This window comes from Octopus bimaculoides, chromosome 13, assembly GCF_046866305.1.
Source record: "Octopus bimaculoides isolate indiv1 chromosome 13, ASM4686630v1, whole genome shotgun sequence".
Lineage (NCBI taxonomy): Eukaryota > Metazoa > Mollusca > Cephalopoda > Octopoda > Octopodidae > Octopus > Octopus bimaculoides.
In genome coordinates this window covers 26835158-26846743 of record NC_142940.1, presented here as the reverse complement: position 1 = coordinate 26846743, position 11586 = coordinate 26835158, and the positions used below count along the sequence as shown (strand labels likewise).

The 11586-nt window shown below is 33.5% G+C and overlaps 1 protein-coding gene across 1 annotated transcript in view; it reads left to right on the top strand.

Annotated features, from left to right (window-relative positions):
- LOC106883375 (uncharacterized) overlaps positions 1 to 11586 on the top strand; it is a 52253-nt gene that overhangs the window by 8011 nt on the left and 32656 nt on the right. Inside the window, exon 2 of the mRNA XM_089361577.1 lies at positions 4235 to 4345. The gene's annotated coding sequence lies outside the window, so the exon portion shown is untranslated. The remainder of the gene's footprint in view (positions 1 to 4234; positions 4346 to 11586) is intronic.

Here is an 11586-nt window from a genome sequence, read left to right as displayed (position 1 = left end):
TATGCCTATATAATATATATATATATATATATATATATATATATATATGCCTATATATATATATATATGCCTATATATATATATATATATATATATTATATATATATATATATATATGCCTATATATATATATATATATGCCTATATATATATATATATATGCCTATATATATATATATATATATATATGCCTATATATATATATATATATATATATGCCTATATATATATATATGCCTATATATATATATATATATATATATATATATATATATATATATATATATATATATATATATATATATATATATATATGCCTATATATATATATATATATATATATATATATATATATATATATATATATGCCTATATATATATATATATATATATATATATATGCCTATATATATATATATATATGCCTATATATATATATATATATATATATGCCTATATATATATATATATATATATATATATGCCTATATATATATATATATATATATATGCCTATATATATATATATATATATATATATATATATATGCCTATATATATATATATATATATATATATGCCTATATATATATATATATATATATATGCCTATATATATATATATATATATATATATATGCCTATATATATATATATATATGCCTATATATATATATATATATATATATGCATATATATATATATATGCCTATATATATATATATATATATATGCCTATATATATATATATATATATATATATATGCCTATATATATATATATATGCCTATATATATATATATATATATACACATATATGTATATGTGTGTATGTATATATGTGTGTGTATATATATGTATATATGTATGTGTATATATATATATGTATATGTGTGTGTATATATGTGTGTATATATATGTTTATGTATATATATGTGTATATGTATGTATATATGTGTGTATATCTGAATGTGTATATGTACGTATATATATATGTGTATTTGTATATGTATATGGGATATTTTTCATGGACAGCCCTAGAAATTGTCGCTCCAGAAGCTAATGCTGCAAGGAGTGCTTGACTTGAATAATAAGAAATAAAGGTAAACCTTTGCTGCAGTGCACCTAATTAGTGCTGTATATGAGCAAAATATCGCATAAATCAAGTGGAAAACAGATTTTCGCATGTTAAATTCCTTTGTTGTGGGAACACAAAATACAGTGAGTTCATCAGAAGTGTGAGGTGGAAAGCATTCTTTTACGATGACTACTTTTCTTTGGATTGTAATACTGGAGCGCTTGAAACCTAATATTTTGATGAATAAACTTAATTTATACAATTTGACATTGATAATTATTATCAGTCAATATCTCCGAATCTTTTAGATAAGGCATCGGCATTTACAAATAGGTTTAAAAACATTTCTCCTTTGGAAAGAGAGATAATTCAAACTGCCAGAAAAACATTAATCTTGTATAATGAGAAATATTGTACCTGTAGCGATATCCCGGATAATTTCAATGTTACGATGTGATCCTCTGAACCTGCCCTAGTCACTGACATAGTTGGACTATTCTTATTATCAATTATTAAGGATAAATTTCCAAATATTAGCAGGGAATTATATAGGGATGATGCTTTATTTGCCATTTTGAACCTTTACTCATAAAAAATTTATAGGATTAGGAAACAATTAATTAGGGTCTCTAAGGGATATAATTTAAATATCACTTTTGAAAACAGGTTTAAGATTGTGAATTTTTTAGATGTTACCATGAACTTGGAAAATGGCCTATTCTATCCTTAAAGAATAATTAGACTATCCAGTGTATCAACATATCTAACTACCCAAAATGTGTCATTAACAGCATAATTAAAGGGGTATCAATGGAGATATAATACAAAAAAAAATGACAATTTAAATTATAATAATGTGGGGAATAGTAATGTAAATGGGAAATTCTATATAAAAAAAAGCAGTGTGGAAATGGGATATTATTTGCTTTACCCCACTAGTTATTCTTGAAATTAATTGAGAATAATCTTCCTTCAACACATACGTACCACTCTATTTTTAAGAAATTGACTCTGAAACTTTCTTACTCCACAACATCGAACCTCGGATTGATTATTGCCACAAATAATTGGCTTAAAATATGAAATTTGACAAATACTAATTGTAACAAAAGAAATAATAATAAAGGAATGGTTGGTCCTGTGAAAGAAAGTTGCAATTGTCGCTCCCAAAATAATGTAGTATATAAGTGTGAAGTAAATACTTTAAATGAGGTTAACAAAGTATACATTGGAAGCAATACAAATTTCAAGATTAGATATAGGGCACATATGAATTCGTTTGTTAACAAGAATACAAAAAATTCTACTGCTTTGGCCATATGTATAAATAAATTAAAATATAGTAATAGAATATACTCCGTAAAATGGTCTATCATATAATACGCTTACAAAAGCCTGTAGACTTTGTTTGAAAGAAGCCATAAATTTATTAAGAACAGATAAAAAAAATTATTGCTGAATAAGATATCTGAGGTTTTGATTTCATGTCGGCACAAGTTACTATCAACTTTCAAACTTTTAGAAAATAAAAAAAAGATTCAAAAAAAAAATTTTTTAATAAAAAGTTTTTTAAATGCTAACCGAGAGTTCCCTAATATAGATCTCCACTCATCCTTATTTAGGCATATAACTTAGAAGCTAGCTCCTGTGGAGGGTTCTTCATTAAGCCTTAGGCCCAACAATGACACTTTGTGCATTGAGTACATATTAAATTTTATTAAACTTGACCAATATTTTTCAAGCAATAAACAATTTTCATCAAAACAATGATATAATTTGTTGACTTGGAACTTATTGCAAAGCTGCAAAATAAACATTTTTTTTGTCTTCTCATTTGGGTGTCAGTACAATTTTTTTCTATCTAACCTCTTTCTTTCTCTCTGTCTGTCTGTCTGTCTGTCTCTCTTTCTGTTGATTGTTTTCAACCATTACCATTGCCACCACAACTGCCATACACACCATGCAGACTTCTGATGCCACCACCATTACCACTGTCTTTCAAATCACTTACTATCACTGTCATCCCTGACTGCCTGCCTTGGCTACCAGCAAATCACCGTTGCCTCAGCCTCTATCACAAATACAGCACATACTATTTCTATCAGCCCGTTACCATCACAGCCGTCAATCTACTACTACCCTCACCGTCTCTATGCCTACTATTACTCTCACCCCAACATGAGGAATGGTACAAGTGTCATTGAATAGTGAGAGAGGGGTCAAAGTGTGACACACTGACACATAGAAATTTGTTTTGGCATTTATTATTATTATATATTTTACAAGTGTGTAATTGGCTAACAGGGTACTCGGAGGAATTACACCATTAACTAGTTAATTTATATCTAACATGATGTAAACCCATTCTATGTAAAAATGTATTGCACATTTATCTTGGTGTAAATATGATAATAAAAAAATAAGAATAGGGATGTTTCATTACGACTGTTTCTATAGAATGGTTATTTTGCTTAGTCATGTATTACATCACTTTGTTACATAACCAGACCATTTCATTGGCCATCTATGTGCAGTTGACAGATATGATTACATTAACTTATATGTATTATATGTAAATGTATGTATATATGTGTTTTTATGTGTACATGTGTGTGTGTATGTTGGTATGGTAATATTTTCCCATGGTCAGACATGTTCTTGTAGAAAATTGGAAATGAACGACATTGCTTTAATGGAATGTCAAAACAAGGAGGAACAACATATATACACTCACACGTTAAGTCATTCCTGTCTTGAAAAAGTTTACCTCTCAACTACATAGCTTTGTGGGCAGTCCCAATATGTGACATCATGAGCAAGTGTTTATTATACTCATATGTCAATCAGATCTTTTATAGATGGACTTAATAGTTGGAAACTGCCTTGTGTGTGTTCATTCACATCTCTATTTGAAAATTGCTGAGCAGTAATGATGTGTCTTCACTTGTTAACAAATCACTTACTAGCTTTGTATTTTCAAGTGTGTGTAAAGAGGAGTACTTGAAGAATCAGTAAAGGTTAGTGAAAGAAAGGGACTCATGCTAGAATGGAAAACCAACATAAAATTTAAATGGAAGTAGTATGTACGTGTGTGTATACACATTTGTGTGTGTGCTATATATCAATACTATTGATTGTTTCTATTTTATTTTGTAGGCAGAGGAAATCTTAGACGACAACTGTATATTATCTCCCACACATCTTAGGAGTATTCTTCATCTTGCTGTGATTCTTTCTTTACCAATATACAACTGTGAGCAAAGACAGGTAGAAATCATAATATTAAATAATTATAAATATATTACTTCAGTTATTGCATGTTACCCCACCCTCCTCTGTGCAAAAATGTTATTGTAGCCCCCTTTTGTAGCATTTTGTTACCTTAATTTGGTCTCTTGTGACAATTTTTTTTTTGTTCCATCCTACTTGGAGTTTTTAACTGCCTCTTGTCAATCAAAATGATCGTTACTGTTGTGTGGATAATTAATATGCACATTATATTGTATTTTCAATGTGGATAATTAATATATGTGTACATTGTATTCTCCTCATATATGTAACATTCAGTGTTGATTGTTTTCAAAAGCGAGAAAACATAGGTAGCTTTTAACTTTTTCGTTGCACAAGCATTTTTCAACCCAATATTTACATGCTATTATTTATAGCTTTATAAATAGTTCCAAATTCCAAAAAAAAAAAAAAAGAAATATTTCATGTTCTCTTGAAAGTTTATAAATTCTTATGACAGCAGCAACGTTTTCAAACAATAACATTAGTAATTATAAATATACATATTTTAGAATAATATTTAGGGAAAATAGATAACATTGCCTTCATGAGGGCCATACACCACATGGAAGTTGACTTTGGTGGAATTGGAATTTAGAATGTAAAGACACATGAAATGTCTCTGTGCATTTTATCCCGCATGATAATGATTCTGCCAGCTTACTACCTTAACAGTGATTAATATTAGCATTTTTAATGCTGCTTGGGGCGATAAAATAAGTACCAGTTAAGTACTGGGGTCAATGTAATTGACTTATACCTTCCCTCGAAATTGCTGGCCTTGTGCCAAAATTTGAAACCAATATTAACATTTATTCCATGAACAATTACTAATTAAGAATAGAATCAAAGAAAATATTTTTTTGTAGTCAAAAAAATGTATTAACTTTCTAATATAAAAGTTGGTTTCCGTAATAATTGACAGATTTAAATCAATATATTTTTTGTTTGTATACTGTTGCTATGTCACTAATTATTATGTGACAACTGAAGACCATATATCTAATTTTTGGCTGGTTGTGTTACTTTCACATTTAGTTAAATATCCACTTTAATTTAGATGTTCATGCAAAATTTTCAGGATATTAAAACTGGTTTCAAATTATTGAAACCTTTTTTTTTCCCCCTTTTTATTTTGCAGTAGGGAATTCTTAGTCCTTTGTTATCTGAATATTTTTGCAGATTGTGGCCCAGATACAGAATTATGTTTTCATTGAGCTATTGGTTATTTACAGAGGTCAAATGTCTACCTCATGGTATATAAATACATAATCTCAGTTACGTATGCACTAACACATGTAGATCTATCAGCTCTGCAGAGATTTTCTAAGATTTCTTTACATAAGTGTTTAAATTTAAATGTCACGCATTGTCCATTTCTCACATAATTCTTTGAAAATATTAGTTCATAATATTAAAGTTGGGAGTTAAGTGGGTCAACCAAAGCTTTATATGAAATCTTGTAGATAGAAACTGCAGATGGCCATTGAGTAACAGATGTGGAATCTGCAAACAAAAGTGGGAAATGGGTAAAAGGAACTCTTGATCCTGTTGCAGATATTCTTTGGTAGTTGGATAAAATGCACACACTCCATACTGTAAAGTAGGTTGGTAATAGTTTGGGTCTTATCTCTAAACGCTGCTTTAACACTTCAGCATTTAGATTACTTTGTCAAATTAAATGCTTATTTATTCACTTTGTTTTGGGATTAACCAGGTATCGTTTTTTAGCTTTGAGGTTTAAGTGATGTGATTGTATATTTTTAGAATGACAATGTAGGGTAGGTGTGAGGAGCCAGGTCTGGCCAGCACAGAGGGAAATTAAAAAAACTGTTATATATGGAGATATTAAGTTGTTGCTGGGTTGTTATTCTCCACAGTGTAGTGAACCTCAGTCTTCTGGTTAACTTTATCCATGAAGTGTATATCCATAAAATATGGCTGAATGATTTGTAAAATAAACCTTTATCATTTTTTTAAATTCATAAATAGATCTTTGGGATTAGAACAGTATAAATTTGTTGGAATATGTTAGTTAAAACGTAACTTAATATATTACTATACTGTATTTTTAAACAATATATTTGACTACATCACTGGTTGAATGTGACTGAAATTTTAAACACGCACAAACTTACATATCAGTTGGTTTAAAGGTTAAATTTATAAAAAATAATTCGTACTAGTGCTTAGATTTTAAGAATTTCTCAAATTTTAATTTGGTTAAGTATCAAAACTGATAATGTTTCTAATGAACCTGTGACCAAAATTGAATATATTTCCTTATTTGTTGAACCAAACTACGTGAAAAATCTCTTTGTACTCATTTGTAAAAATTATCATCATAATGTTTGTTGGACAATGTATAGGAAGTGTTTATTTAGAGAAATCAAATGTTATCCCTAAGAAACCAATAAAATTTCACATTGACATCATCATTTAAGTATGTATTGGTAATTATAGCCAGAGTTTGGAAGGGTGCAGATTTAGGACAACAAAAAAAAAAAAATCACATGGTGTCAGGCAGGTTGATAACAGATAGGCTAAAATTAGGCAAATTTCTTATTTTTCTTTAAATGTAAGCATTAATATTGTAAATGGTATTATGTAATTATTTAAGTAGAATGCTTCATTTTTGTCAGTTTAATTCATCTTATTGACACTTTTTGTATGTTAGGTTTTCTGTCAACTTTAGCCATACCTTTGCATAATTTGTTGATGATGCATCTGGAGCCTTAAAATGATGCTTAATATATCACCCTCCAATCCTTTGGACTTCTCTCTCTCCTCAGTGACCACCTGGAAAGCTTCCACTTGATCCACTTGGAAGAGGTTCAGTGAAAGCAATAGTTTTGCCCTCACCATCAGGAAAGCATTCAACCATCTCGGGTATGCAATTCTCAACCTCCTGCTTACAGACTCCACCCATATTTCACATCTTAGATTAGTAGCTTCCTGATTGCATCATAGTGGTATGTATTGATGGAGCTTTCTCTGTCCCACACTTAAATTATCTCTGGTGTTTCCCAGGTTTTGGTTTTGTCTCCAAATTTCTATATATCATGACTTTCATTCCTCCCTAATATGCAACACCTATATGTAGCCTAGACACTGCTGCATGCCAAACCTACATTGATTTCATCAGCTTCGAGAGCATTGTTCAGGGGTTGTGTACCAATCTTGTTTCTTTTTTACCAGCAAAATAATACCAATACACCACATCCTCGCTAAACACAAATAACAACATTCTACTAGAGACTTCATTCTTTAACATTGTTAGGGCTGCATTCCAATGACTGATTTTTTTCTTCAGAGAATATACCCAGCAGTTGATGGTACTCCACTCAAGTGAGTGCTGCTCCATTGTGGAGATGCTACTACTAATGAGGCAGACAACCTAGATCGCATCCAGAAAAGTACCCCTTATCTGATTGGAATTCATTCACAAATGGACACTCTCAAACCTCTAACTAACAACTGTAAATTTATCAGTTTTAAAGTAGTTGGTGAAGATTCAAAGAAGTTTATTTTGGCTGTTTTTCATATATTTATTTCCTAAAGAAATTTGTTATCGTTAAAGCAAAATAATGGCAAAGCTGTTATCAGTAGCTAAAAAAATTAGATAAAATTAATCCCAGTAATGAAGGAACCGGGTAAAATTCTTGTAGGATTAGTATTTTTCAGGAACTTTCTTCGAGTGTAATTTTTAGATATGGCAATTGGTTTCTTTTCACTTTGATATTTAGTAATTTTGCCAGGTTTGTTTAGTCTGTGTCAAATGACGATTTGTTGTTTTCTTTAATGAAGGTGTAAAGTGTTCAATTTAGAGAAGAGTTCTGTAAATGTTTAACTGACAGAATAATGAATCTTTTAGATTTGACCATTTTTCATTTATTTACTTTTTGAAGATTTTTACATTAATCAAAATGGCTAGTGATTCCTAGTGTTGAAGGAGTTTTTTTATATCATGTGAATCTCACAAATTATTATACTATCTTCCTAATTAATTTTTTCAGAATCCAAATAGAATGGCAATCACCTATGAATGTCATCTATTTTGGTATAGTATATATCATGTTATATATCATGTTATATATCATGTTATATAGTATATATCATGTTAGAATAGTGTCACTGAGATACAGTTGTAGGACTGCTAAAGAGTTGGGATAATTGGAGAAATAAAACTAATACCTCAATGTTGTTGTAAACATAGGTGCAGGGGTGGCTGTGTGGCAAGTAGCTTGCTTACCAACCACGTGGTCCCGGGTTCAGTCTTACTGCATGGCACCTTGGGCAAGTGTCTTTTACTTTAACCCTTTAGCATTTAAACCGGCCAAAAGTATTCTGTCTGGGGTCAATTTGCTCAATTAAAGGTAGTGCTCCAGCATGACTGCAGTCAAATGACGGAAACAAGTAGAAGAGTAAAAGATATGGAAATAATATAGTTTAATATTGACTCATCAGACCCATCATCATCATCATCGTTTAACATCCGCTTTCCATGCTAGCATGGGTTGGACGATTTGACTGAGGACTGGTGAAACCAGATGGCAACACCAGGCTCCAATCTGATTTGGCAGAGTTTGGATGCCCTTCCTAACGCCAACCACTCAGAGTGTTGTGGGTGCTTTTACGTGCCACCAGCACGAAGGCCAGTCAGGGGGTACTGGCAACGGCCACGCTCGAAATGGTGTATTTTACGTGTCACCTGCACAGGAGCCAGTCCAGCGGGACTGGCAACGAACTCGCTCGAATGTCTTTATCACGTGCCAGGAATGCGACGTTGGTAACGGTCATGCTCAAATGGCACTATTTACGTGCCACCGGCACGAAGCCAGGCAGCTGGTGCTCTGGCAACGATCACGCTCGGACAGTGCTCTTAGTGAGTTACTGGTACTGGTGCCATCACTATTTCGCTTTCGCTTGCCCCAACAGGGATTTTGGTCTCACTTGGCTTGCCGGGTCTTCTCATGCACAGCATATTTCCAAAGGTCTCGGTCAGAAGTCATTGCCTCGGTGAGGCCTGAAGTTCGGAGGTCGTGCTTCACCACCTCATCCCAGGTCTTCCTGGGCCTGCCTCTTCCACGGGTTCCCTCAACTGCTAGGGTGTGGCACTTTTTCACACAGCTATCATCATCCATTCTCGCCACATGTCCATACCAGTGCAATCGTCTCTCTTGCACACCACAACTGATGCTTCTTAGGTTCAACTTTTCTCTCAAGATACTTACACTCTGTCGGGTATGCACACTGACATTACTCATCCATCGGAGCATACTGGCTTCATTCCTTGCGAGCTAACGCATATCCTCAGCAGTCAAGGCCCATGTTTCACTGCCATGTAGCATGGCTGTTCGTACACATGCGTCATACAGTCTGCCTTTTACTCTGAGCGAGAGGCCCTTTATTGCCAACAGAGGTAAGAGCTCTCTGAACTTTGCGCAGGCTATTCTTATTCTAGCAGCTACACTTTCAGCGCACCCACCCCCACTACTAACTTGGTCACCCAGATAGCGGAAGCTATCAACTGCCTCTAGTTTTTCTCCTTAGAATGAGACAGAAGTTGTTTTCTGCATATTTTCAGTGTTTATTGCACCTGAACATCTGCCACATACAAAAACTAACTTCCTAGTTAACCTGCCTTTGATATTGCTGCACCTCTTATGTGTCCATAGCTTGCACTGGGTACATCTTATAGAGTTTCTACCTACACCTTTTCTACAGATCGAGCAGGGCATCTACCTGAAGGGGTCTGTGTTTTGTCTACCTCCCTACTTATTAGAACGTTGGTTTTAGCTAAGTTGAACCTAAGGCCCTTCGATTTTAGTCTCTGCTTCCACACCTGAAACTTCTCCTCTAGTTTTGATAGTGATTCGGCAATTAGTGCAAGGTCATCAGCATAGAGGAGCTCCCAGGGCTGTCTTGAATTCCTCTGTTATCGCCTGGAGGACAATGATAAATAGGAGGGGGCTGAGGACAGAACCTTGGTGGACCCCTACCTCTACCCGGAATTCTTCACTGTACTCATTGCCAACCCTCACCTTACTGACAGCGTCTCTGTACATGGCTTGCACAGCTCTCACTAACCATTCTTCTATCCCTAGTTTCCTCATTGACCACCAGATAAGGGATTGGGGGACCCTGTCAAAGGCTTTCTCCATGTCAACGAAAGCCAGGTACAGAGGTTTATCCTTGGCTAGGTATTTCTCCTGCAGCTGTCTTACCAGAAATATAGCATCAGTGGTGCTTTTCCCTGGCACAAACCCAAACTGCATCTCATCTAAGCTGACTCTCTCCCTAATTAGTTGGGCTATGACTCTCTCTGTGACTTTCATTACCTGATCTAATAGCTTGATACCTCTGTAATTATTTGTATCTAAAGCGTCACCTTTACCTTTGTAGCAGTTGACTAAGGTGCTGCTACACCAGTCATTGGGTATGACTCCTTCGTGTATCACCTGGTTAGCAATACGGGTGATTAGGCTATAGCCGACACTGCCAGATATTTTGAGCATCTCTGCAGTGATTCCTGATGGGCCGGGGGCCTTCCCTGTCTTCATACTCATAATTGCTTTATCTACCATGGAACTGTCATCTCAGATAGCTGGTCCCTCTGTTGGGTCGACATTTGGCAGACTCTCTTTCTCCCATTCAATGATTATCCTTAATAGTTTCTTAGTCTGCTAATAAATTTTAACTGTATTTTTAAGTTTTTGTAAGTTTTCTTTCTTTTGCTGACCTGTAAATCCAAATCTAATGCAGTTGTACAAGAAAATTATGTTTTAAAACATTACTTTAAATTTTGAGTGTACTTGGTGTTATCCAGGAAACATATCCTACAAACATTACATTTCTATCACAAATTTTGGCCAGTGTTCATATAGATGTTCATTATGGTAAGTAGCTTGCGTACCAACCACATGGTTCCGGGTTCAGTCCTATTGCATGGTACCTTGGCCAAGTGTCTTTTACTTTAACCCTTTAGCATTTAAACCGGCCAAAAGTATTCTGTCTGTTTTATGTTCAAACTGACCAGATCTGGCCTCTCACACCAACCCTACAATATCGTTTTAAAAATTACAGCTACCTCATCAAAATCTCATAGCCACAAGATAATGCATGATTAGTTCAAAACAATGTGGATAAAAAAGCATTAATTTTGGCAGAATAATGCGAACACTAAAGGCTTAACCTCAGGCCAACCAAAGCCTTGTGAG